Source organism: Sciurus vulgaris, assembly GCF_902686455.1.
Source record: "Sciurus vulgaris genome assembly, contig: HiC_scaffold_181_arrow_ctg1, whole genome shotgun sequence".
NCBI lineage: Eukaryota > Metazoa > Chordata > Mammalia > Rodentia > Sciuridae > Sciurus > Sciurus vulgaris.
The window spans coordinates 1,977,827-2,003,727 of NW_027632872.1; the positions used below are offsets into that span (position 1 = coordinate 1,977,827).

At 39.3% G+C, this 25,901-nt stretch overlaps 1 pseudogene across 1 annotated transcript; it reads left to right on the forward strand.

The window, feature by feature from the left end:
• Positions 1–689: 689 nt before the first annotated feature.
• On the forward strand, positions 690–17,426 carry LOC306652376 (AP-3 complex subunit beta-1-like; annotated as a pseudogene). The gene is made up of 2 exons: positions 690–1,600; positions 14,859–17,426. The product of its transcript is annotated as an AP-3 complex subunit beta-1-like (transcript).
• Positions 17,427–25,901: the final 8,475 nt, after the last annotated feature.

Genomic DNA, 25,901 nt, shown 5'->3' on the forward strand with positions numbered 1-25,901 from the left:
TCATTTGAAGATAAAGAAGGAGACAGGATTAATTGATCAACTGGACATGAAGGGCAGAGTGGGAGCACCTGGCAGTGAGAGCAACTGAGCATCTCTTTATGGTAGGTTCTGTGTCAGACACATGGGCTGTGAGTGCTTCCTTCAGAAACACTGTCGAGATTCATAGGAAGAACTAATCCTGGGGAGAAAGACAAGGGTAGGTACTAGAGAAGTTTAAGCTATAGTTAACATAAGAAAAAGAGTCCCTTGATGAATTACCCAAGGCAGGATAGGAAGTGAGAGAGAAATACAAATGGTACTGGGGGAAGCCAAATTATTATATGCATTGCAGTGTGCAAATGAATGTGAAACCCTTTATGTCACTTTAGAGAGCTTTGAATATTCAAAAATATCCCAGCAAAGAAAGAGATAAAATGTAAGTGGGACATTAATGGTGAAGAAAAACTGAAGAAATTTAAGATTTTCCCCCTAACATGAGGCCAGACAGTTTCATGGATGAATTTTATAAAAGAATAAAATTTACGTAAAAATACACCTCCACTAAAAAGTCTAAATTTCACAATGATATGATAACAAATTTTATCCCTCACATTAATAATATTTTAAAATTTTTTATAATATTTGCATTAGAAACCCTCAGGACCAACCCAACCCTTGCCTGCACGGTGGCAGTGTCCAGCAACAGGGCAATGTCCAGCAACAGTTTTGTGTACACTGAGCAGTCGGGAGGAGGAGAAACGGCAGAGTTGGGTCAGTAGGCAACCTTGACCATTTCCCCCTCAGGTGACTTTGACCTCTTTAGCAGCAATTTGAAGAAGAATGAAGATATAAAACAAATGTTGGACAGCAACAAATATTCAGCTAAATTGGATGCTATGAAAGGGATTGTTGGGATGATTGCAAAAGGGAAAAATGCATCTGAACTCTTCCCTGCTGTTGTGAAGAATGTGGCCAGTAAAAATACTGAGATCAAGAAGTTGATGTATGTTTACCTAGTCCAATATGCTGAAGAGCAGCAGGATCTGGCACACTTGTCTATAAGCACTTTTCAGCGAGCTCTGAAGGACCCAAATCAACTAATCTGTACAAGCGCTTTAAGAGTTCTGTCAAGTATTAGAGTGCCTATTATTGTTCCTATCCTGATGCTCCCAATTAAGAAAGCTTCTGTTGACTTATCACCATGTTAGGAAGAATGCAGCCCATGAAATACAGAAACTGTACAGTCTTGATCCAGTGCAAAAGGAAATGTTAATTGAAGTAATTGAAAAACTTTTGAAAGATAAAAGCACATTGGTAGCTGGCAGTATTGTGATACTGCTTTTGAAGAAGTATGCCCAAAGAATAGATCTGATTCAAAAGAATTACCAAAAGCTCTGTAACTTATTAGTTGATGTAGAAGAGTGGAGGCAGGTGGTCATAATCCACATGCTAACTCAATATGCTTGTACATAGTTTGTCAGTCCTTGGAAAGAGGATGATGGTCTAGAAGACAATGAAAAGAATTTTTATGAATCTGATGATGAACAGAAGGAAAAGACTGAAGACAGGGACAGAAAGAAGCCATATACTATGGATCCAGACCATAGACTCTTTTTGTTTTGTTTTATTTTTATTTATTTATTTATTTATTTATTTTTATTGTAAACAAATGGGATACATGTTGTTTCTGTTTGTACATGGAATAACAGCATACCATTTGCATATTCATACATTTACATAGAGTAATGATGTTTGGTTCATTTCGTTATTTTTTCCTCCCCCCCCCACCAAACCCACCTCTCTTTTCCCTCTATACAGTCCCTCCTTCCTCCATTTTTGATCCCCTCCCACCCCCCATTACATTTCATCATCCGCTTATAAGTGACATCATTTGTATTTTGGATTTTTGAGATTGGCTTATCTCACTTAACATGATATTCTCCAATTTCATCCATTTGCCTGCGAATGCCATAATTTTATTATTCTTTATAGCTGAGTAATATTCCATTGCATATATATACCACAGTTTCCTTATCCATTCATCAATTGAAGGGCATCTAAGTTGACTACACAGTCTGGCTATTGTGAATTAGGCAGCTATGAACATTGATGTGGCTGTATCTCTGTAGTATGCTGATTTTAAGTCCTTTGGGTATACACTGAGGAGTGGAATAGCTGGATCAAATGGTAGGTCCATTCCAAGTTTCTAAGGAATCTCCACACTGCTTTCCAGAGTGGCTGCACTAATTTTCAGGCCCACCGGCAATGTATGAGTGTATGTTTTTCCTCACATCCTCTCCAACACCTATTGTTCTTGTATTCTTGATAATTGCCATTCTAATTGGGGTGAGATGGAATCTTAGTGTAGTTTGATTTGCATTTCTCTTATTACTAAAGATGGTGAACATTTTTTCATATGTTTGTTGATCGCTTGTAGATCTTCTTCTGTGAAGTGTCTGTTCATATCCTTAGCCCATTTGTTGAATGGGTTATTTGTATTCTTGGTGTAAAGTTTTTTGAGTTCTTTATATATTCTGGAAATTAGTGCTCTAGCTGAAGTATGGATGGCAAAGATATTCTCCCACTCTGTAGGCTCTCTGTTTGCATTGCTGATAGTTTTCTTTGCTGAGAGAAAGCTGATTAGTTTGAATCTATCCCAGTTACTGATTCTTGCTTTTATTTCTTGTGCTATGGGAGTCCTGTTAAGGAAGTCTGATCCTAAGCCAACAAGGTGAAGATTTGGACCTACTATTTCTTATACAAGATGCAGGGTCTCTGGTCTGATCTCAAGGTCCTTGATCCATTCTGAGTTGATTTTTTTGCAGGGTGAGAGATAGGGGTTTAGTTTCATTCCGTTGCATATGGATTTCCAGTTTTCCCAGCACCATTTGTTGAAGAGGCTGTCTTTTCTCCATTGCATATTTTTGGCACCTTTGTCTAGTATGAGAAAATTGTATTTATTTGGGTTTGTGTCCGTGTCCTCTATTCTGTACCATTGATCTACCTGTCTATTTTGGTGTCAATACCATGCTGTTTTTGTTACTATTGCTTTGTAGTATATTTGAAGTTCTGGTATTGTGATACCCCCTGTTTCATTCTTCGTGCTAAGGATTGCTTTAGCTATTCTGGGTTTCTTATTCTTCCAGATGAATTTCATGATTTCTTGCTCTATTTCTGTGAGGTACGTCATTGGGATTTTAATTGGAATTGCATTGAATCCGTATAGCACTTTTTGTAGTATGGCCATTTTGACAGTATTAATTCTGCCTATCCAAGAACATGGGAGATCTTTCCATCTTCTAAGGTCTTCCTTAATTTCTTTCTTCAATGTTTTGTAGTTTTCATTGTAGAGATCTTTTACCTCTTTGGTTAGATTGATTCCCATGTATTTTTTTTTTTTTTGAGGCTATTGCAAATGGAGTTGTTTTCCTCATTTCCCTTTCCGCTGTTTCGTCGCTTGCATATAAAAGTGCTTTAGATTTATGCGTGTTGATTTTATAGCCTGCTATTTTGCTGAATTCACTGATGAGGTCTAGAAGTTTTCTGGAGGAGGTTTAGTGACAGCTTAAGATCCTCTTTTCCTATTCATATCCCTTTAATTTCTTTAGTCTGCCTAATTGCTCTGGCTGGAGTTTCCAGGACAATGTTGAATAGAAGTGGTGAAAGAGGACATCCGTGTCTTGTTCCTGTTTTTAAAGAAAATGGTTTCAGATTTTCTCCATTAAGAATGATGTTGGGGTAGAGGAGGCCGCTCGGCACAGCGCTGGGACTCGGAGCAGCCACTGGGGCTCCGTCGGCTGCCCGGGGGAGGAGTGGCGGGGAGAACTGTGTGGACTCAGGACACCGGGGCCTGCCCTGAGGAGGAGGAGAGGAGCGTGGCCACTTGGATTCGGAGAGACTGCACCAGAGCTGCAGGCGGTTGCCAGAGGAGAAGCTGCGCGGCGAGCTGTTTGGAATCAGAACGACGCTTTTGAACACCGGGGCCTGCCCTGAGGACGAGGAGGAAGAGGAGCGGCCGCTTGGATTCGGGTGACTACACGGGAGCTACAGGCGGTTGCCAGAGAAGGGGCTGCGTGGCGAGCTGTTTGGACTCTGACCACTTCTGAACCCCGGGGCCTGCCCGGAGGAGTAGGAGAAGGAGGAGAAGGAGCGCGGCGGGTCCTTTGGACTCGCAGTGACTGCATTAGCGCTCCAGGCGGCTGCTCAGAGGAGAAGGCGAGTGGTGAGTTGTTTGGTATTAAAGTGACAGCTCCTGAACACAGGGGGGCTGCCTGGAGGAGAAGCGTGGTGGGACGCTTGGTCTTGAGGGGCCGCACCAGAGCTCCCGGCGGTGCCCAGAGGACCCGTGCAGCGGGTCACGTGGATTCAGAGCCACTCAGAGGGACTGCTCCTGAACACCCGGGGGGTTATCTGGAGAAGGAGGAGGAACGGGGAGGGTCACATTGACTCGGAGTGATTGATTGCCCCGGGCTACGGGTGGTTGGTGGGAGGAGGAGGCACGAAGTGAGTTTCTTGGACTCCTAGTGACCGCACCGGCATACTGGGCGGCTGTCTGGAGGAAGAGGCCTGTGGTGGGTCTCTGGGACTCAGAGCGATTGTTCGGGGCCACAGGTGGCTGCTCAGAGGAGGGGCCACGCAGCCAGGCGATTAGGTGCAGAACAGGGTTCCAGGATCTAGGAGGCTTCTGGGTGGAAGAGCCGCACAGAGACAGGCTTAGGGCGGAGCAAAGGTTCCAGGCCTATGGGCAAATTCTCTGAGGAGGGGCAGCCTAAGGAGATTCATCTGCGAAGGGTGAGGCTCCCAGGCCCAGGAGGTAGGGCCGGACCCCTGGAAACTTTGCAGAGGAAGGCAGCCCAGCCCAGGCAGTAGCTGTAAATTGAGGGGAACCTCTAGGAGGAAACTGACCAGCGAGACCTCCCCACTGGGTGAGTCTTCCCTGCCTGGTGAGGTTTCCCCACAAGGACGGTAAAACCAGAGACACAGGCCCAAACAGGCCTTGCCTCAGCCCACAGCCTAGGTCCCCTTTGGATGACCATTGGTCAACAAGTGGAGGCACCTCTGCCCACTAGCAGGGAATATACACCACCTGAAGGCCACCACTCCTAGAGAGGCAGCTTCCTTGTGGAGCACCGCATTATCAACTTCCTCCAAGACTTCAGCCTACTGAAGGCTAAGAGGGGATATATATAGAAATCTTCAGGGACATTGTAAATCAACAGAGGAAATCTGCAATATCTCAGCGGTCCACTGATATCTGAACAACATGAGAAAACAAGGAAAGAAAATGCTGCAAACAAATCTAGATGTTACATCAATAAAACCCAATGACAGCATGGCAGAAGAAATGACAGAAAAGGAGTTCAGAATGTACATAATTAAAATGATCAGAGAAGCAAACGAGGAGATGAAAGAGCAAATGCAAGCATTGAATGATGAGATGAAAGAGCAAATGCAAGCATTGATTGATCGCACCAATCGACAGTTAAAAGAGCAAATACAGGAAGCAAAAGATCATTTCAATAAAGAGTTAGAGATATTGAAAAAAAACCAAACAGAAATCCTTGACATGAAGGAAACAATAAACCAAATTAAGAACTCCATAGAAAGCATATCCAATAGGATAGAACACCTGGAAGACAGAACCTCAGACATTGAAGACAAAATATTTAACCTTGAAAACAAAGCTGAACAAACAGAGAAGATGGTAAGAAATCATGAACAGAATCTACAAGAACTATGGGATATCATGAAAAGGCCAAATTTAAGAATTATTGGGATTGAGGAAGGCCTAGAGAAACAAGCCAAAGGAATGAACAACCTATTCAATGAAATAATATCAGAAAATTTCCCAAATCTGAAGAATGAAATGGAAAATCAAGTTCAAGAGGCTTACAGGACTCCAAATACACAAAATTACAACAGACCCACACCAAGGCACATTATAATGAAAATACCTAACATACAAAATAAAGACAGAAGTTTAAAGGCTGTGAGAGAAAAGAACCAAATTACATTCAGGGGGAAACCAATACGCATATCAGCAGATTTTTCAATCCAGACCCTAAAGGCTAGAAGGTCCTGGAACAACATTTTTCAAGCCCTGAAAGAAAATGGATGCCAACCAAGAATCTTATACCCAGCAAAACTTACCTTCAAATTTGACGATGAAATAAAATCCTTCCATGATAAACAAAAGCTAAAAGAATTTACAAAAAGAAAGCCAGCATTACAGAACATTCTCAACAAAATATTCCATGAGGAAGAGATGAAAAACAAAGAAGCAAATCAGCAAAGGGAGGAATTATCCTAAAGGAATTGTCAAATAAAGGAGGAAACAAGTTGTGTCAAACAAATAAATAAACAAAATTTTAAAAATGAACCAAATGACCGGGAAACCAAATCTTTTCTCTATAATAACCCTGAATGTTAATGGCCTGAATTCATCAATCAAAAGACATAGACTGGCAGACTGGATTAAAAAGAAAGATCCAACAATATGTTGCCTGCAAGAGACTCACCTCATAGAAAAAGATACCCATACACTAAAGGTGAAAGGATGGGGAAAAACATACCATGCACATGGACTCAGCAAAAAAGCTGGAGTATCCATCCTCATTTCCGATAATGTGGACTTCAAGCCAAAGTTAGTCAGAAGGGATAAAGAAGGTCATTTCATACTGCTTAAGGGAAGCATAAATCAGCAAGATATAACAATCATAAACATCTATGCCCCAAACAGTGGCTCATCTATGTATGTCAAACAAATCCTTCTCAATTTCAGAAACCAAATAGACCACAACACAATAATACTAGGTGATTTTAACACGCCGCTCTCACCACTGAACAGATCTTCCAGACAAAAATTGAACAAAGAAACCATAGATCTCAACAACACAATCAATAATTTAGACTTAACGGACATTTATAGAATATTCCATCCAACCAAGAGTGAATACACTTTCTTCTCAGCAGCACATGGATCCTTCTCTAAAATAGACCATATATTATGCCACAAAGCTAATGTTAGCAAATACAAGAAGATAGAGACACTAGCATGTATTCTATCAGATCATAATGGATTGAAGTTAGAAATAAATGAAAGAGTAAAACACAGAAACTATTCCAACATCTGGAGATTAAACAATATGCTATTATATGATGAATGGATAACAGAAGATATTAGGAAGGAAATTAAAAAATTCTTAGAGGTAAATGAGAACAAAGAAACATCATATCAAAATCTCTGGGACACTATGAAAGCAGTACTTAGAGGGAAATTTATTTCATGGAGCGCATTTAATAACAGAAGTAAAACTCAACAAATAAACGACCTAACACTACAGCTCAAAGCCCTAGAAAAAGAAGACCAGAACAGCACCAAAAGTAGTAGAAGACAGGAAATAGTTAAACTCAGAGCTGAAATCAATGAAATTGAAACAAAAGAAACAATACAAAAAATTGACAAAATAAATAGTTGGTTCTTCGAAAAAATAAACAAAATTGATAAACCTTTAGCCACACTAACAAAGAGAAGACGAGAGAAAACCCAAATCACTAAAATTCGGAATGAACAAGGAAATATCACAACAGACAGGATGGAAATACAAAACATAATTAGAACCTATTTTGAAAATCTATACTCCAACAAAATAGAAAATTTCGAAGACATCAACAGGTTTCTAGAGACATATGAATTGCCTAAACTGAATGAGGAGGACATAAACAATTTAAATAGACCAATGTCAAGTACTGAAATAGAAGAAGTCATCAAAAGCCTACCAACAAAGAAAAGTCCGGGACCAGATGGGTTCTCAGCCGAGTTCTACAAAACCTTTAAGGAAGAGCTCATTCCAATACTTCTCAAAGTATTCCATAAAATAGAAGAGGAGGGAACCCTCCCAAACTCATTCTATGAAGCCAATATCACACTGATACCTAAACCAGACAGAGACTCATCAAGGAAAGAAAATTTCAGACCAATATCCTTAATGAACATTGACGCAAAAATTCTCAACAAAATTTTAGCAAATCGCATACAAAAACATATTAAAAAGATAGTGCACCATGACCAAGTGGGTTTCATCCCAGGGATGCAAGGTTGGTTCAACATCAGGAAATCAATAAACGTAATTCACCATATTAATAGACTTAAAGTCAAGAATCACATGATTATTTCAATAGATGCAGAAAAAGCATTTGATAAAATACAGCACCCCTTCATGCTCAAAACACTAGAAAAAATAGGGATAGTGGGAACATTCCTTAACATTGTAAAGGCCATTTATGCTAAGCCCATGGCTAATATCATTCTAAATGGTGAAAAACTGAAAGCATTCCCCCTAAAAACTGGAACAAGGCAGGGATGCCCTCTTTCACCACTTCTATTCAACATCGTTCTTGAGACTCTGGCCAGAGCAATTAGACAAACCAAAGAAATTAAAGGGATACGAATTGGAAAAGAAGAACTCAAACTATCCCTGTTCGCTGATGACATGATTACATATTTAGAGGAACCTGGAAATTCCACCAGAAAACTCTTAGAACTCATAAGTGATTTCAGTAAAGTAGCAGGTTACAAGATCAATGCCCATAAATCCAACGCATTTTTATACATAAGTGATGAATCTTCAGAAAGAGAAATTAGGAAAACTACCCCATTCACAATAGCCTCGAAAAAAATAAAATACTTGGGAATCAATCTCACAAAAGAGGTGAAAGACCTCTACAATGAGAACTATACAACACTAAAGAAAGAAATTAAAGAACACCTTAGAAGATGGAAAGATCTTCCATGTTCTTGGATAGGAAGAATTAATATTGTCAAAATGGCCATACTACCTAAAGTGCTATACAAATTCAATGCAATTCCAATTAAAATCCCAATTGTGTACCTTACAGAAATAGAGCAAGCAATTATGAAATTCATCTGGAAGAATAAGAAACCCAGAATAGCTAAAGCAATCCTTAGCAGGAAGAGTGAAACAGGGGGTATTGCAATACCAGATCTTCAACTCTACTACAAAGCAATAGTAACAAAAACGGCATGGTATTGGTACCAAAATAGAAAGGTAGATCAATGGTACAGAATAGAGGACACGGACACAAATCCAAATAAATACAATTTTCTCATACTAGACAAAGGGGCCAAAAATATGCAATGGAGAAAAGATAGCCTCTTCAACAAATGGTGCTGGAAATCCATATGCAACAGAATGAAACTAAACCCATATCTCTCACCATGCACGAAACTAAACTCAAAATGGATTAAGGACCTCGAAATCAGACCAGAGACCCTGCAGATTATAGAAGAAAAAGTAGGTCCAAATCTTCACCTTGTTGGTCTAGGACCAGACTTCCTTAACAGGACTCCCATAGCACAAGAAATAAAAGCTAGAATCAACCACTGGGATAGATTCAAACTAAAAAGCTTTCTCTCAGCAAAGGAAACTATCAGCAATGCGAAGAAAGAGCCTACAGAGTGGGAGAATATCTTTGGCAATCATACTTCAGATAGAGCACTAATCTCCAGAATCTATAAAGAACTCAAAAAACTCTACTCCAAGAATTCAAATAGTCCAGTCAACAAATGGGCTAAGGAAATGAATAGACACTTCACAGAAGAAGATCTACAAGCAATCAACAAACATATGGAAAAATGTTCAACATCTCTAGTAATAAGAGAAATGCAAATCAAAACCACCCTAAGATTCCATCTCACCCCAATTAGAATGGCAATTATCAAGAATACGAGCAACAACAAGTGTTGGCGAGGATGTGGGGAGAAAGGTACACTCATACACTGCTGGTGGGGCTGCAAATTAGTGCAGCCACTATGGAAAGCAGTGTGGAGATTCCTTAGAAAACTTGGAATGGAACCACCATTTGACCCAGCTATCCCACTCCTTGGCCTATACCCAAAGGACTTAAAATCTGCATACTACAGAAATACAGCCACATCAATGTTCATAGCTGCTCAATTCACAATAGCCAGACTGTGGAACCAACCTAGATGCCCTTCAATTGATGAGTGGATAAAGAAACTGTGGTATATATATACTATGGAATATTACTCAGCCATAAAGAATGATAAAATTATGACATTTGCAGGCAAATGGATGAAATTGGAGAATATCATGCTAAGTGAGATAAGCCAAGCTCAAAAAGCCAAAGGACGAATGATATCGCTAATAAGTGGAGGTTGACACATAATGGGGGGGAGAGAAGGGTTAGAGTTAGGGTTAGGGAGGGGGGCAAGTATGGAGGAAGGAACTACTGTATAGAGGGTAAAGAGGGGTGGGAGGGGTGGGGGGAAGGGAAAAATAACAGAATGGATCAAACAACATTGCTCTATGTAAATTTATGATTACACAAATGGTATGCCTTTACGCCATGTACAAACAGAGAAACAACATGTATCCCATTTGTTTACAATAAAAAAAAAAAAAAAAAAAAAAGAATGATGTTGGCCATGGGCTTAGCATAAATAGCTTTTAAAATGTTGATAGTAGTATGATAGTAGTATGTTCTTACTATCCCTATTTTTTCTAGTGTTTTGAGCATGAAGGGGTGTTGTATTTTGTCAAACACTTTTTCTGCATCAATTGAAATAACCATATGATTCTTATCCTTAAGTCTATTGACATGATGGATTAAGTATATTGATTTATGAAAGTTGAACCATCCTTGCATTCCATGGATGAACCCCACTTGATCATGGTGCACAATTTTCTTAATATGTTTTTGGATACGGTTTGCCAATATTTTGTTAAGGATCTTTTCATCTATATTCATCAAGGATATTGGTCTAAAATTTTCTTTCCTTGATGTGTCTTTTCCTGCTTTGGGTATGAGGGTGATATTAGCTTCATAGAATGAGTTTGGTAGGGTACCCTCCTTTTCTATTTCCTGGAATACTTTGAGAAGTATTAGAATTAGTTCTTCTTTGAAGGTCTTGTAGAACTTGGCTGAGAATCCATCTGGTCCTGGGCTTTTCTTGCATGGTAGATTTTTAATGGCTTCTTCTATTTCATTGCTTGATATTGATCTGTTTAAATCATGTATATCTTCCTGGTTCGGTTTGGGAGGACCATATTTCTCTAGAAATTTGTCAATGTCTTCGGTAGTTTCTATTTTGTTGGAATACATATTTTCAAAGTAGATTCTCATTATCTTTTGTATCTCAGTGGTGTCTGTTTTTCCTTTTGCATCATGTATTTTAGTAATTTGAGTCTTCTTTCTCCTTCTCTTTGGTAGTGTGGCTAAGGGTTTATCTATTTTGTTTACTTTCTCAAAGAACCAACTTTTTGTTTTGTCAATTTTTTGAATTGTTTCTTTTGTTTCAATTTCATTGATTTCAGCTGTGATTTTAATTATTTCCTGTCTTCTACTCCTTTTGCTGTTATTCTGTTCTTCTTTTTCTAGGGCTTTGAGATGTAATGTTAGGTCATTTAATTGTTGACTTTTCATTCTTTTCTGGAATGTGCTCCATGCAATGATTTTTCCTTTTAGTACCATTTTCATAGTGTCCCAGAGAATTTGATATGTTGTATCATTGTTCTCATTGACCTCTAAGAATTTTTTAATCTCCTCCCTGATGTTTTTTGTTATCCATGTTTCATTCAATAGCATATTATTTAGTCTCCAGGTGTTGGAGTAATTTTCCTTTTTTATTTTGTCATTGATTTCTACTCTCAGTCCATTATGATCTGATAGAACACAAGGCAGTATCTCTATTTTTTTGCATTTCCTAAGGGCTGCTTTGTGGCATAACATATGGTCTATTTTCGAGAAGGTTCCATGTGATGCTGAGAAGAAAGTCAATCTGCTCGTTGATGGATGGAATACTCTACATATGTCTATTATGTGTAGGCTGTTGATTGTGTTATTGAGTTCTATGGTTTCTTTGGTTGGATTTTGTTTGGAAGATCTCTCTAGTGGTGACAGTGGTGCGTTAATGTCACCCAGAATTATTGTGTTGTGGTCTATGTGATTCTGAAATTGAGAAGGATTTGTTTGATGTACAGGGATACACCATTGTTTGGGGCATATATATTTACTATCATTATGTCTAATTGATTTATGGTTCCCTTAAGCAGTATGAAATATCCTTCTTTATCCCTTCTGACTAACTTTGGCTTGAAGTTCACTTTATCTGATATAAGGATGGAAACCACCGCTTTTTTACTGAGTTCACCTGCATGGTAGGTTTTTATCCATCTTTTCACCTTTAGTCTGTCAATGTCTTTTTCTATGAGATGAGTCTCTTGCAGGCAGCATATTGTTGGGTCTTTCTTTTTAATCCATTCTGCCAGTCTATGTCTTTGATTGATGAGTTTAGGCCATTAACATTATTATTGAGATATGATTTGTATTCCCAGTCATTTGGCTTATTTTTGGTTTTTAAGTTGGCTTGGTTTCTCCTTTGAGTGGTTTTTCTCTAAGGTAGTTCCTACCTTTGCTGACCTACATTGTTGTTTTTCATTTCCTCCTCATGGAATATTTTGTTGAGAACATTCTGTAGTGCAGGCTTTCTATTTGTAAATTCTTTTAACCTATGTTTATCATAGAAGGATTTGATTTCATCTTCAAATCTGAAGGTTAGTTTTGCTGGGTATAGGATTCTTGGTTGGCAACCATGTTCTTTCAGAGATTTAATATGTTGTTCCAGACACTTCTAGCTTTTACAGTCTGGGTTGAGAAGTCGGCTGCTATCCTTATTGGTCTCCACCTATATGAAATCTGATGCCTTTCTCTCGCAGCCTTCAAAATCCTATCTTTATTTTGAATGTTAGGCATTTTCATTACAGTGTGCCTTGGTGTGGATCTGTTGTGTTTCTGTGCATTTGGTGTTCTGTAAGCCTCTTGTATTTGATTTTCAATTTCATTCTTCAGGTTTGAGAATTTTTATGATATTATTTCATTGAATAGGTTGTTCATTCCTTTGGTTTGTATCTCTGTGCCTTCCTCAATCCCAATAATTCTTAAATTTGGTCTTTTCATGATGTCCCATAGTTCTTGGAGATTCTGTTCATGATTTCTTACCATCTTCTCTGTTTGGGTGACTTTACTTTCAAGATTAAATATTTTGTCTTCATGGTCTGAGGTTCTGTCTTCCAAGTGGTCTAGTCTTTTGGTGATACTTTCCATTGAGTTTTTTATTTGGTTTATTGTCTCCTTCATTTCAAGGATTTCCGTTTGGGTTTTTTTTGAGAATCTCTATCTCTTTGTTGAAATGATCTTTTGCTTCCTGCAGGTGCTCTTTCAGCTTATTGGTATTATCATTCATTGCCTGCATTTGCTCCCTAATCTCATCCTTTGTTTCACGAATCATCTTAGTCATGTATAATCTGAAGTCCTTTTCTGACATTTCTTCTAACATACTGTCATTGGATTCTATTACTATAGAATCTAGATTTGTTTGGATCATTTTCTTCCCTTGTTTTTTCATGTTGTTCATGTATCTTCCCATCCAGCAGTGCAGATCTGGGGTATTGCAGATTTCCCCCTATAGGCTTATAGTGGCCCTACAGGTTTCCAAAACCCTTTCTTTAAGGGGAAATCAATATTAGCAGTGCCCATATCAGACACTATGCAATCCTAGACCTAAAAGCACCTATGAGGACAATAACAAAGTTGTCATAATAAACAAAATGATTTCAAATATGATCTTTGGTAAAACAAACAGGTTTGCAATAAGGTCTGCAGTTTCTAATGGAGGACAAAGAGGATGCAGAGAGATGTAGAATGTGGCTGTTAATGGGATAAGAAAAGAATATACAGAAGTTCTAGAAAATAGAAAGTGTGAGAGTGTAATCAAAAGAAATCGGATGTTAACATGCAAAAAATGGAGAAAGAGACTCTGAGGGAACAGTAAACAATAGACAAAGAGAGCAAGAAAAGTAAAGAAATAAAAATTTAATTTTTTAAAAAGGAGAAAAAAGAAAATTTACTGTATAACAGTCATATACTAATGAAACCTCCCAGTGTTCAGTAGTCTGATGCATGAGAGGTACCTGACAACGAGCTTGAAGCCTCCAGCAGGCGTCGCAGAATGGGATTTGCCCCACCCGAAAATCGGAGCTACGGCTTCCAGGATTATCCAAGATGGCCACTCTGGCTTCAAAATATGTTGGCAAATGGGGAGCTGCAGCTCAGGGGTGGATGTGGTCAGCTGGAGGTCCGGGGGATGGGATGCAGTTGGTCTGGCAGGGGTCCTGGAGGTCCGGTGTGTTTGGTGTGGTTGTGGGGTCCTGGAAGCCCCGTGCAATCAGTCGATCTGGGGTACCCATGATAGGGCGCAGTCAGTTGGTCTAGGAATCCTGGCGGCAGGGAGCAGTCAGTCAATGTGAGGGCCCCAGAGGCAGGGATCGATCAGTTAGGCTGAGGTATCCTGGAGACGGGGCTCAGTCAGTCCGGCAAGGGGTCCTACAGGGCCTGGCTGTTGTCTCAAAATGGCGGCAGCTATGTGTAATCAAACCTGCAGGTACTGTAACAGTGAACTTCCAGGCAGCAGCAGGCAGCTGGTGCTCCACTGGTGGTTGGCGATCAGTTTGCTAACTGTTGTCGGAGGATTGGGATGTGAATCTCGAGCGTTGGGTGATGGATAGGTGTACGGCAGGCAATGGACAGGCGAGAGGCAGGCAAATAGCGAATGATAGATGCCTGACAGTGAGCAATCTGTTCTCAAAAAAGGTGTCAATATGCTGGCAGACTGCAGGTCATCACAGCAGACAAATGGATAAACACCAGGGGATCAATAAGCAGCAAAAATTGCCTCACGGAGAAACAGATATCCTCTGCTTGAATCCGGCATTACAGAGCGACAAGGAACGCAGCCTCCCTCTAGTCCACCATCTAGGATCTCATAGACTCTTAATTAGAAATGTTTCAGAGCAGGAATGCAGTGGTGGTTATGGCGGTTGCTCAGTTGTACTGGCACATATCATCAAAATCAGAAGCTGGCATTATTTTTAAGTCACTAGTGCGCTTACTTCAAAGCAATAGGGGGGTGCAGTATATTGTCCTACAATATATAGCAACTATGTCAATTCAAAGAAAGGGCCTGTTTGAACCTTACCTGAAGAGTTTCTATGTTAGGTCAACCGATCCAACTATGATCAAGACACTGAAACTTGAAATTTTGACAAACGTAGCAAATGAAGTCAACATATCAACTCTTTTATGAGAATTTCAGACCTATGTGAAAAGCCAGGATAAACAATTTGCAGCAGCTACTATTCAGACTATAGGCAGATGTGCAACCAACATCTCAGATGTCACAGACATCTGCCTCAATGGCCTGGTATGTCTGCTCTCCAACAGGGGTGAAATAGTTGTTGCTGAAAGTGTAGTTGTTATAAAGAAATTACTACAAATGCAACCTGCATACGAGAAATTATTAAACATATGGCCAAGCTATTGGGCAGTATCACTGTTCCTGTGGCTAGAGGAAGTATTCTTTGGCTAATTGGAGAAAACTGTGAGCGAGTTCCTAAAATTGCTCCTGATGTTTTGAGGAAGATGGCTAAAACCTTTACAAGTGAAGATGATCTGGTAAAACTGCCAATTTTAAATCTTGGAGCAAAACTGTATTTAACCAACTCCAAACAGACAAAAATTGCTTACACAGTACATATTAAATCTCGGCAAGTATGATCAAAACTACGATATCAGAGACCATACAGAATTTATTAGGCAGATTATTGTTCTGAATGAGAAGAGTGGAGCTTTAAGTAAATATGCCAAAAACAAAATTTCTAGCTAAAAAGACTGCACCACTGCTTGAGTCTCCTTTTAAAGATAGGGATCATTTCCAGCTTGGCACCTTATCTCGTACTCTCAACATTAAAGCTTCTGGGTACCTGGAATTATCTAATTGGCCAGAGGTGGCACCTGACCCATCAGTTAGAAATGTAGAAGTAGAGTTGGCAAAAGAATAGACCCCAGCAGGGAAAGCAAAGAAAGAAAATCCTGTTAAGAAGTTTTACTCTGAATCTGAGGAAGAGGAAGACTCTTCTGATAGCAGCAGTGACAGTGAGAGCGAATCTGGAAGTGAGAGTGGAGAAGGAGGCAAAAGTGAAGAGGAAGAAGAGAGTAGTGAAGACAGCAGTGAGGATTCCTCTAGTGAGGAAGAGAGTGAGAGTGGAAATGAGTCCAAAGCAGAAAACAAAAGAACAGCCACAAGGAACTCAAAAAACAAAGGGAAAAGTGATATTGAAGATGGGAAGAAGAAAAATGAAAAATCTGAAACTTCAGGTTCTTCTGATGCTGAATCTAGTTCAATAGAAAGTTCTTCAGATTCTGAGTCAGAATCTGAAAGTGCATCTGAATCCAGAAAAGCTACTAAGGAGAAAGGAAAAAAACCCAAGCAAGATAGAAATCATTCCAAAGATGTTTCACTTCTGAATCTAATGATTTTAACCCAGTATCCACTCCAGTTGCACTTCCCACACCAGCTCTTTCTCCAAGCTTGATAGTTGATCTTGAAGGTTTAAACTTGTCAACTTCTTCATCAGTCATCAGTGTCAGTATTCCTGTCTTTGTACCAATGAAAACTCACGTGCTGCTTTATCGAATGAGTGGAAAAGGACTGGCTTCCAATTATTTCTTTCCAAGACAACCTTGTGTTTTTGGTAATAAGATGGTCTCTGTACAAATAATTCTGAATAATACTTCTGCTCAAAAGATAGAAAATATCCATGTAGGGGAAAAAAACTTCGTATAGGCATGCAAATGCATGTTTTTCATCCAAAAGACTCACTGGAGCCTAAGGGATCCATTACTATTTCAATGGGTATTGACTTCTGTGGTTCTACACAGACTGCCAGTTTCCAGTTGTGCACCAAGGATGATTGTTTCGATGTTAATATTCAGCCACCTGTTGGAGAACTGCTTTTACCTGTGGCCATGTCAGAAAAAGATTTTAAGAAAGAGCAAGGAATGCTGACAGGAATGAATGAAACTTCTGCTGTAATTATTGCTGCACCCCAGAATTTCACTCGATCCGTGGTCCTTCAGAAGGTTGTAAACGTAGCCAACCTTGGTGCAGTACCTTCTGGCCAAGATAATATTCACAGGTTTGTAGCTAAAACTGTGTGCACAGTGGGTCATTGATGCTAGTCATAGTGGAACTGAAGGAAGGCTCCACAGCCCAGCTTATCATAAACACTGAGAAAACTGTGATTGGTTCTATTCTGCTGCAGGAGATGAAGTCTGTCCTGTCCCAGGATTAACCTGCTTACATCTGGGCTTTGGAATCTGGCATACAACAAAAATGCCTGGCATCCACTACTGCTGCCTTTCATTTATAATAATAGCCCTTCCATCTGGCAGTGGGGGAAGAATACACTCCTGACATTCTTGTCTCCTGCTTTAGAATGCTAGTGTGTATCCATCATGTAAGCAATACTTTCCCCCTTTTTGCTTTGCTAACCAAAGAACATATATTTTACAGTTATCTCGACACCTGAATCCATGTGGCAGTTTTTCTGTCCTACTTCTTTTGGCCTCCTCATCTTCCTTCTCTTTTTCGACAATGATGGACATGAATCAGATATTTAAAGTGTATTGGAAATCATCTTCCCTTCAACAGTAAGCAAACATTGCAAAGAAATAGCTTGGTGTAGGAAAATTAGATAACATACCTTTTCAAATTAAATGCAAAAACATGGTCTCTGCAAAATTTTGTTCTTTGCTGGTATTGTAATTGATTCATAACAGCTGTCATGAAATTTTTTCTGAATAGTAAGATAAATAAACTAGCACATAAATAGAAAAAAAATTGCATTAACTTCTATCAAGTTTTAAAATCTCTGTGACACAGTGATTCTGCTTCATTGAAATTTTCTTAAAAATTTCACAGGAGATATGCAGAGCAAGAAAGCTTTTTGTTCAATAGCAAGATACTTTTAATAATGAGATGGTCATGAAGTAGTGGGGATTAATTATGATCTATGAAATTCACAAAAGTTCATAAGAATGTTAAAAAGAATGAAATGTGTCCACGTGAACTAGTGACTTGGGGAATGTGATTAATTCTTTTTAAAGCAGAGTCTAAAACATATCTCTCTCTCTTTTTTTAAGTAGTAAAAGATAAAGAGAGTGAGAGATACAAATATGGATACTGATTAAGGATAGGAATAGAGCTAGAGATAGGGAGGGGGGAGGAAAATAGAGATAGGAATAGATAGACAGAAGTAGAGAGGTAGACACAAAGACCTAAGTAGAGCTAGACACAGAGGTAGTGTGTGAAATATGGAGCAACCCCAGGATGTCTGTATAAAGACCATCTCCAGAGGCATGTTCAGGAAGCTGCTGATAATTTCTCCTAGAAATAGGACTGTGGATTTAATATCAGCTCTAGGCTGATGATTATGATATCTTTCATAATCCAAAATTATGAGATATTTCAGATACATATACACACAAAATGTAATAATAAACATCCTTTCTTTGCCTGACGGTTTATAAAATAAAATATTGTTAAGATACTGCCCTTAGTTGTCTCCTAAGAAGGTAAAGCCCTTCTTTCGAGAGGTAACCATATCTTGAATTGATGCTTGTGCATTTCACATATGGCTTTGTACACAGACAGAGAGTGTTCAGGGGTGGAGGGAGCCCAAATGTGGCTGCAGGGTTTTCATTGCACCTCATGCATGATGTCACAGAGGTATAAATGCAAATGCACACATGTAGATTTGTAAACCTTCCTAATCATTTCACATATTTTTATATTTGTAGATTTGTATCCTAATATGTATAGCATTTTATACCTTTTTTTCTACTCTTATTATCTCCACCCCCAGGTCAATGTATATTTTCAGGTTTTGAATGGTTTCTTTTTCATATATTTTTCTTTTTTTCATATGGATGTGTATTCATGAGGCACTAATTTTCATTGCTCACAGCATTTCTTGGAGTGAAGATGTATGGATTTTTTAGCAGTTTCTTCTGTTACCGCATCCTGAGAGCATTTCCGTCTGTCACCATGAATGATCATTTGTAGGTTGTGTCTCTATACACATACCAAGGAATGCAGTTGTTAGGTGGTAGCAAAGGTACATTTTCTCATCTACTTCATACTGCTAAATTCCTTCATTTTCCATAACTATTTGCATGTACATGGTTTTTCTTAGACTTATGGTTTACAAAATAGTGTCACATGAAGCCTTAATTTCCATTTCCGAATTATTAGTACCAAGATTAGTCATATGTGGTAGAAATGACTCTTGATCTTTCTTCTGTTTCTAAGCACACAGAAGACTGCACTTTGTAGCACCAATTAATTCTTTGTGGGTGAAGAGAATAAAGAGTAGTATATACATGGAGTGTATCCTTCAAAGAAGTTACTTGTGTCTTAGTACCACCTTTTGAATGCAGAAGATTGTGCAAGCTGATACCCACTATAACATCTTGTTACACTGGTTCCTACCATTACTATATAAAAGTTGTTGTTTTTTTACATGAAGTATAAAAATCATGTGATTTTCCTTTTTAATCATTAAAGTACTGAATCACAGGAATAGATTGTCTAATCTGGAATCAGCCTTACATTCCTGGGAGGAAGCTAATGTGGATTTTATCTTTTTAATATATTGTTGGCTGAGGTTGTCTAAAATTCTATTAAGATATTTCAGTTCATACCAATAAATAATTTTGATCTGAAGATTTTCTTTTTCATGTACCTAAATTTAGGGTTTGTGTTACAATAGTCCTCTATTGTAATTGCTAGCATTCCTCATTTTTTAAAATTCTCTTGGAAAGTCTTGAATAAGACTGAAATTCTCTGTCCTTTGAATATTCAGTATAAATCACTTAAAAAAGCCTGATTATTGTTTTCTGTATTTTTTAATGATCATTAGTTATTTATTGGTATTTGTATTTATCTACACACTTAGCTTTACACAAAGAGTTTGAGACATCATATTTACATTTTAAATAAGAACAACAAATAGAATAAGAGGTCAAGCATATTATTTTAAACAAACCAAAAAGTTCAAGAAAAGGAGAAATACAAACATGTAAATATATGAGCAGTGCTTGAATTTTGAACTTGGTTTCATCAATCACTGGCTTCTGCTTGAGATGTAAGTCTTCATCACCAACACACACATCATATGATTTCATATAAAACATGAAACTCACAATTTAATAATTCACAATTATTAATATTTACTTCAAGAGAACAATGAACACAAGTACTGAAAAGAAACATTTAGTAGTGCCTATATTTTAAAATTTCTATAGATAAAATCAGAATAATAATGTAGGTTAAGACTACTTTCAAACAACTTATCAGTCTGCAGTTTAAAAATGTAGCCCACTGGGCTGGGGTTGTGGCTCAGTGGTAGGCACTTGCCTAGCATGTGCGAGGTACTGGGTTCGATCCTCAGCAGCACATATAAATAAGTGAAAAAAATAAAGATCTCTCAATATCTAAAAGATACTTTAAAAAAATGTAGCCCACTTTCCCCATCAGCCCTGTAAAGGTGGAGGATAAAATCAGTCCACTTTTTTTTTTCCTACTTGCTTAGCATCAATAATGGGTGACTGAATCTCCACAAGTTTGCTTTAAATTGAACAGTCCTTTAAACTAACATTGTATTCTTAAAGCAAGATGAAGTTGGCATCTAAGAAAAAAGAAACACTTTTTGATCCCCAAAGAGACTTTAAGAAAGCCAAAGATCACATAAGCAGTCTGTTTGGCAGCAGCAATAGCATAAGGAAAAGCTATTACTAAACACAGCAGTGCCCACTGGGATGCAGGGATCTGCACACATAATCTCATTTTGTTATTTGAAATATTATTTTTGTTCTCTGCAAATTGGACAATAAGTATTTGGTAAGACAAGCAATGTTCTCTTAAACAAAGAAATAGTTGGTAAAAGAACTGATAAGAGATTAGCAAAGTCAGGCCTGCTCTGGTCCAGTCCATCACAATATTAATGAATCACATATGACTGCCAGAGTGCCTATAGGACCACTGAGCAAGACTCTGGCTGCTGGAAAAATGTCTCAGAATTGAGATGCTGACAGCAACTGTAAATGCATAGTTGTGCCTTGGAAGCACCTACTAATGTGGAGCAAAAACACACATATACACACATAATTCTTTATTCTCTCCTTGCAATGTTCCAACTCTAAAATGTATTTTTTAATTGAAATGAGTTGTCTTTTTTTTTATGAGTTGTCTTTTTGATACAATTATGTTATCTATTTTTCTAGCTTAAATTTTTAGAATAGGTTATTTTGTTGTTGTTCTGTAGATTAGGAATGTACCTTGAAGAAGTGACATATCATTTTCCAAAATCCATAATCCTTAGAAAAATTTGAAGGAGGGAACAGATACATAGAGATGAACTCTGCAATTCAGTATTTGAGAACTGTAGATCCTCATTAATAGAAATTGTTGAATTTTTACTGTCTGGGGAGAGGATATGACTGGATACAATGAATTGCCTAGACTTACACCTTCAAAAGTAGATTTGCGCTGGGCACAGTGGCACATGCCTGTAATCCCAGCAGTTTGGGAGGGTGAAATAGGAGGATCATAAATTCCAGGCCAACCTCAGCAACTTAGTGAAACTCTGTCTCAAAAAAAAAAAAAAAAAAAAAAAAAAAAAAAAAAAGGTGGGGGTGGTGCTGGGGATGTCCCTCACTGGTTAAGAGCCCTGGGTTCAATCCCCAGTTCAAAAAAAAAAAAAAAGCTGATTCACTTGTATCCACTGAATGTCTGGGGTCTTTCACTCCATTCCATCTCAGTGTGAATAATAAAGTCATGCTTTGATTGATGTGTTTTCTCTGTTTAGTTCATTTTGTTTCTGGTCTTACAGAAATACGTACTGTGTTTCCTGTCTTTTAAGTCTCTGAGTGGTAAGTGCTTTCCTTTTGTTGACTGTACAGAGGGGAGAGGAGATGCCTCTTAAAGGGCCTAAGCTCTTGCCTTTCATAGATCACAGCCTGGCATCATCTGTGAACTTGTTAGAAAAGCAGACTATTGGGCCCCACCCGAAGCCTACTGAATCAGTGTCAGCCTCTAAATAACCACAGGGATGAAAATGTAAATCAGAGTCTAAGAAGCATTGCTCTGGAGCACCTTCATTCTTCCATGGTGAGACATTTTCTCCCTGGCCATTCTCTCGCATAGAAAGAGATGTAGTTCTTTGAACACTGGCCCATTTTTGGAAAGACATGACTGACATTCATCCACACTCTGTATGTGGTCACATTCATTGTTTGGAGAAATCTACCCTCAGGGTGGGGGGATTAGTATGGTTACAGTAAGACATGAGGTGGGACTTAGTCACATTCAGTGGTCCCAAATCCAGGAAGAAAATTAATCCAGCCTGTCTATAGTAGAAATTGACGATCATCCAGAGGACACTGCATGATCCAACGATGCCACAGGAATACAAGACCCCCATCACATGCCCAGATGCCCTCGCGGCTGAGGGTCCAGTCCTCAGCGCCAACCCCAGTGCGCACCCCCTCGCTGCTTGGGCCCGCTGTCCCCCACATCCCTGCAGGCGCGCTGGGAGGGCGCCCGGGAGCAGCGGTGGCAGCGGTGGCGGCGCAGCTCGGGCTTGGCTCGGCTAGGCTCGGGTTCCAGTGCCTTTAGTGTAGCCGGCGGCCGCCTAGGCTCCTACTGCCATTTGCGGGGAAGCCGCGGCAGGCGCTGGGAGGCGGGCCGGGCCCTGGCCGCTCCACCGGCCAGTCCGCGCCTCACAAGCTCCGAAGCAGCGGTGGCGCGGCGGCGGTGGCGCGAAGTCCATAGATCCCCGGGGCGCAAAGTGCCTGGCCCAAGGCGCCGCGACTGGATGCGCGCCCCGGTTAGCCGCGGGCTCCCGCGGGTGGTGCCCTGGACGCTCCGGTGCGCCTCCAGACTGCGAGCGCCGCGACCGCCGAGCAGAGAGCTGCTCCCGCTGGCCCTTTCCTCTGTATCTTAAATGTTGCTTTAATTAGCGTAATATTTATCTGTCCGAGGAGGTTTTCTTTGACACCTTCAATGAATTTTGTAACATGATATTTCTGCAGGAAATTATCCAACTGATTTGATTTCGAACAGTATTTAACAGTTGCTCCTGGTTCAAATAAGGAGAGACGACTAAAGGAGAATCTTGCAAACAAGTAAGAAAGGACAAGTGGTTTCTCTCTGGGCCTTACGCCTGGAAGAATGACATAGCAGAAAGGCATAAACGTCCTCCCAATGATATAAGCAGGTGACCCACGCCTGGCATTTCCCCACCCCAAACCAGAACAGAAGGCAGATCAGATGAGGTCATGTTCCTGTGGGCTGAACTGAGGTCTCTGGTATCTCCAAGGGAGCTCCCTCTAACAAAGGGCAACCAGGGACCAGCTCTCTCCCTTTTCTGACACTAACACCGCTATCTGCCATCTTCAGGCACTGAGGCCACAGGGGAAAACCAGCAGGACAAGATGTGACTCAGGAAGCCCGTTTGTCAGTCCCTTTGGACACGAGGCTCACCTCTCATGCCCAGAGACATGGGGGCAGTAGGGGAGTTGCAACCAGATGGGTCTGCCACTGAGACACTTTGAAAGAGTCTCAGGGACTGCATGGGACTTGGTTAAAAAGGATTGCACCCCAAACTGGAAAGAGCCCATGTGTCTTTTAGCAAGTACATGATTAAACTGGTGCTTTAGGAGATAGTGTAATATCTGTCCTGACTCAATCTCTCTGTAGGCTATGTCACAATATGAAAAATTGAGACTGTTCCCTTTGATCTTTTCTTCCATTCACACACTATTTTTGTTCAGCATTTTCCCTCAGCTTATTTTGCTGGGGATTGAACCCACAACCTTTTGCATGCTAGGCAATCACTGTTATACTGAGCTACACCCCCAGCCCTCCACAAATTTAGTTTTTGTTATTATTGATAATTTGATTTATCAACAGTATTTATAGCTACAGGACTGATATATTTACAAAACTTTTGTTCATAACTACTTCTAAAATATAGACCAAATTGTTGAAAACTTTTTCAAAAGGGAACACAAATGAAAAATAAACCAGGGTTGTTTAATATAAATTTTGTTAAATTTCTTTGAAGAGATGGAATATTATCAGACAATATTCAAAGAAAGAAGAATAAGAATTTTCCTGAATTGATAAACTTCACAAATTCAGAAACATGCCTCTTCTATCTGGCTGTTGGAAAATTTTCCACTTGTAGTTTTGCAGTTTCCTAATAACATGCTACTAGAAAAGAATGGAAAAAATTTATCATACAAACAGGTCTGCTTGTTATTGCTGCATTGGTTCAGGATCTAAAAGTTTTTGTGGTTGTTTGCTGTTCTGTGAAGAAAACTTTTCTCTCAGAGAGTGTGCAAAACTGAATGCTAAACTTGAAACAATAAAAAAATTTGTTGAGTTGAAAACAGCATAATAGTTTTATATTATTAGGTTTGAAATGATTTCGACCCATGTATTCACATATAATTTTATTATCCTTTAGTCAAGATGAATTCTCTTTCTCTCTCAAACACACACACACACACACATACACAATTTCAGTAAGTGTTGTTTTCTTTCATTTCTTATGATGTCAAACTTCATTTATTAAACTTTTTAGAAAGGAGTTATATTGATCATGAGTTACACACCTCCTATGATAAATACTATCACAAACTGATCACAAGTATTAATTACTTGGTATTCTCTACATACCAGGGCACAGAGACAAAGCACAACCAAAGAATTTATTAGAAACACAAGTAAGTTTGGTAGCAACTTGCCTCTAATTGATTATTATTAGACACAGTATTTTAACATAGTTATTCAGGTACAAGATATGAGCTATGTTGGAACATGCTGCTTGCATTCTAAGTTGCCATACATGGACATTTTTACTGGAAACTTCAAAGGAGAATAGAAGAGAAAGAATGGGAGGGAGGAAAAATTCCTTGGGCAATAGAATTGTAAATTGGATACTAATTTTCTGTTCATTATATACTTGCTCAATGAGCGACTAAATCTTCCTGTCTTGCAGACTCAAGAGTTTCTCAGTGGGGTTAATTCTTCACCTTATCTCTGAACAGATTTAACCCTACCTAATAAGCACTTGTACTTCCCTTGAGTCAATCTTTGGGTTCACTTGCTTAATGTGATGATGTCTAACCTTTGCAAACCTAAGTGTGCCATAGTGCACTCTCCTGCCAGACCTGTTTCCTAACTTCGTTTTAAAGCCATCAATTTCAAGAGCACTGGACATAAAAAAGTGGGGGGACTACCTGTATTTCTGGAGGGTCATTTTGGTAGAACAACACTAGCACCTAGTGGCATGTGTTATGGGAGGAAATGCCTCCCAAATCCAGCCCAAGCATGAGTGAAGGTCCCCACAGACTCTTCACCTGGTTGTCAGGATTTGGGTTCACTAGTCCTTAATAATATGCAGTTTAATTGCAGAAGTCACAGAATTCTCAAAAATATGATACCAATAAAAATATTGTGCTCCCTTTTGAGAACACATGTTCATTTATAAATATTATCTTCTGCAGAGTGGTTATTCTAAAAAGAAGGCCAATACCTTCATTGTTGGTCAATGCCATTTTATCTAATATGCTCAAGTAGATGGTAAAAGAAAAAGAAACAAACAAGCAAATGACATTTTTCTTGTCCTAGAGGAATTTGAGACCTAATCAGGGTGGATAAGATATTTATTTACCAATTGAAACATTCAAGGATATTTATGGGCCTTGCCCCTGAACACTCTGTGAGGTGCCATGGGTAAAGAAGGAAGCAAGACAGGACAGAAGCTCTCAGTCTCCCTAGCAGAGGTAAGTCAAACAGTCAATTATCCATCCTCAAGATGTGAAGGGACAAATTGGGGAGAATTATAGCAACAAGTATCTGAAGGTCACAAGGGGGAAGGCTTTTGGCTGAGGGCTGTGGAAGTTTTGTTATCTCA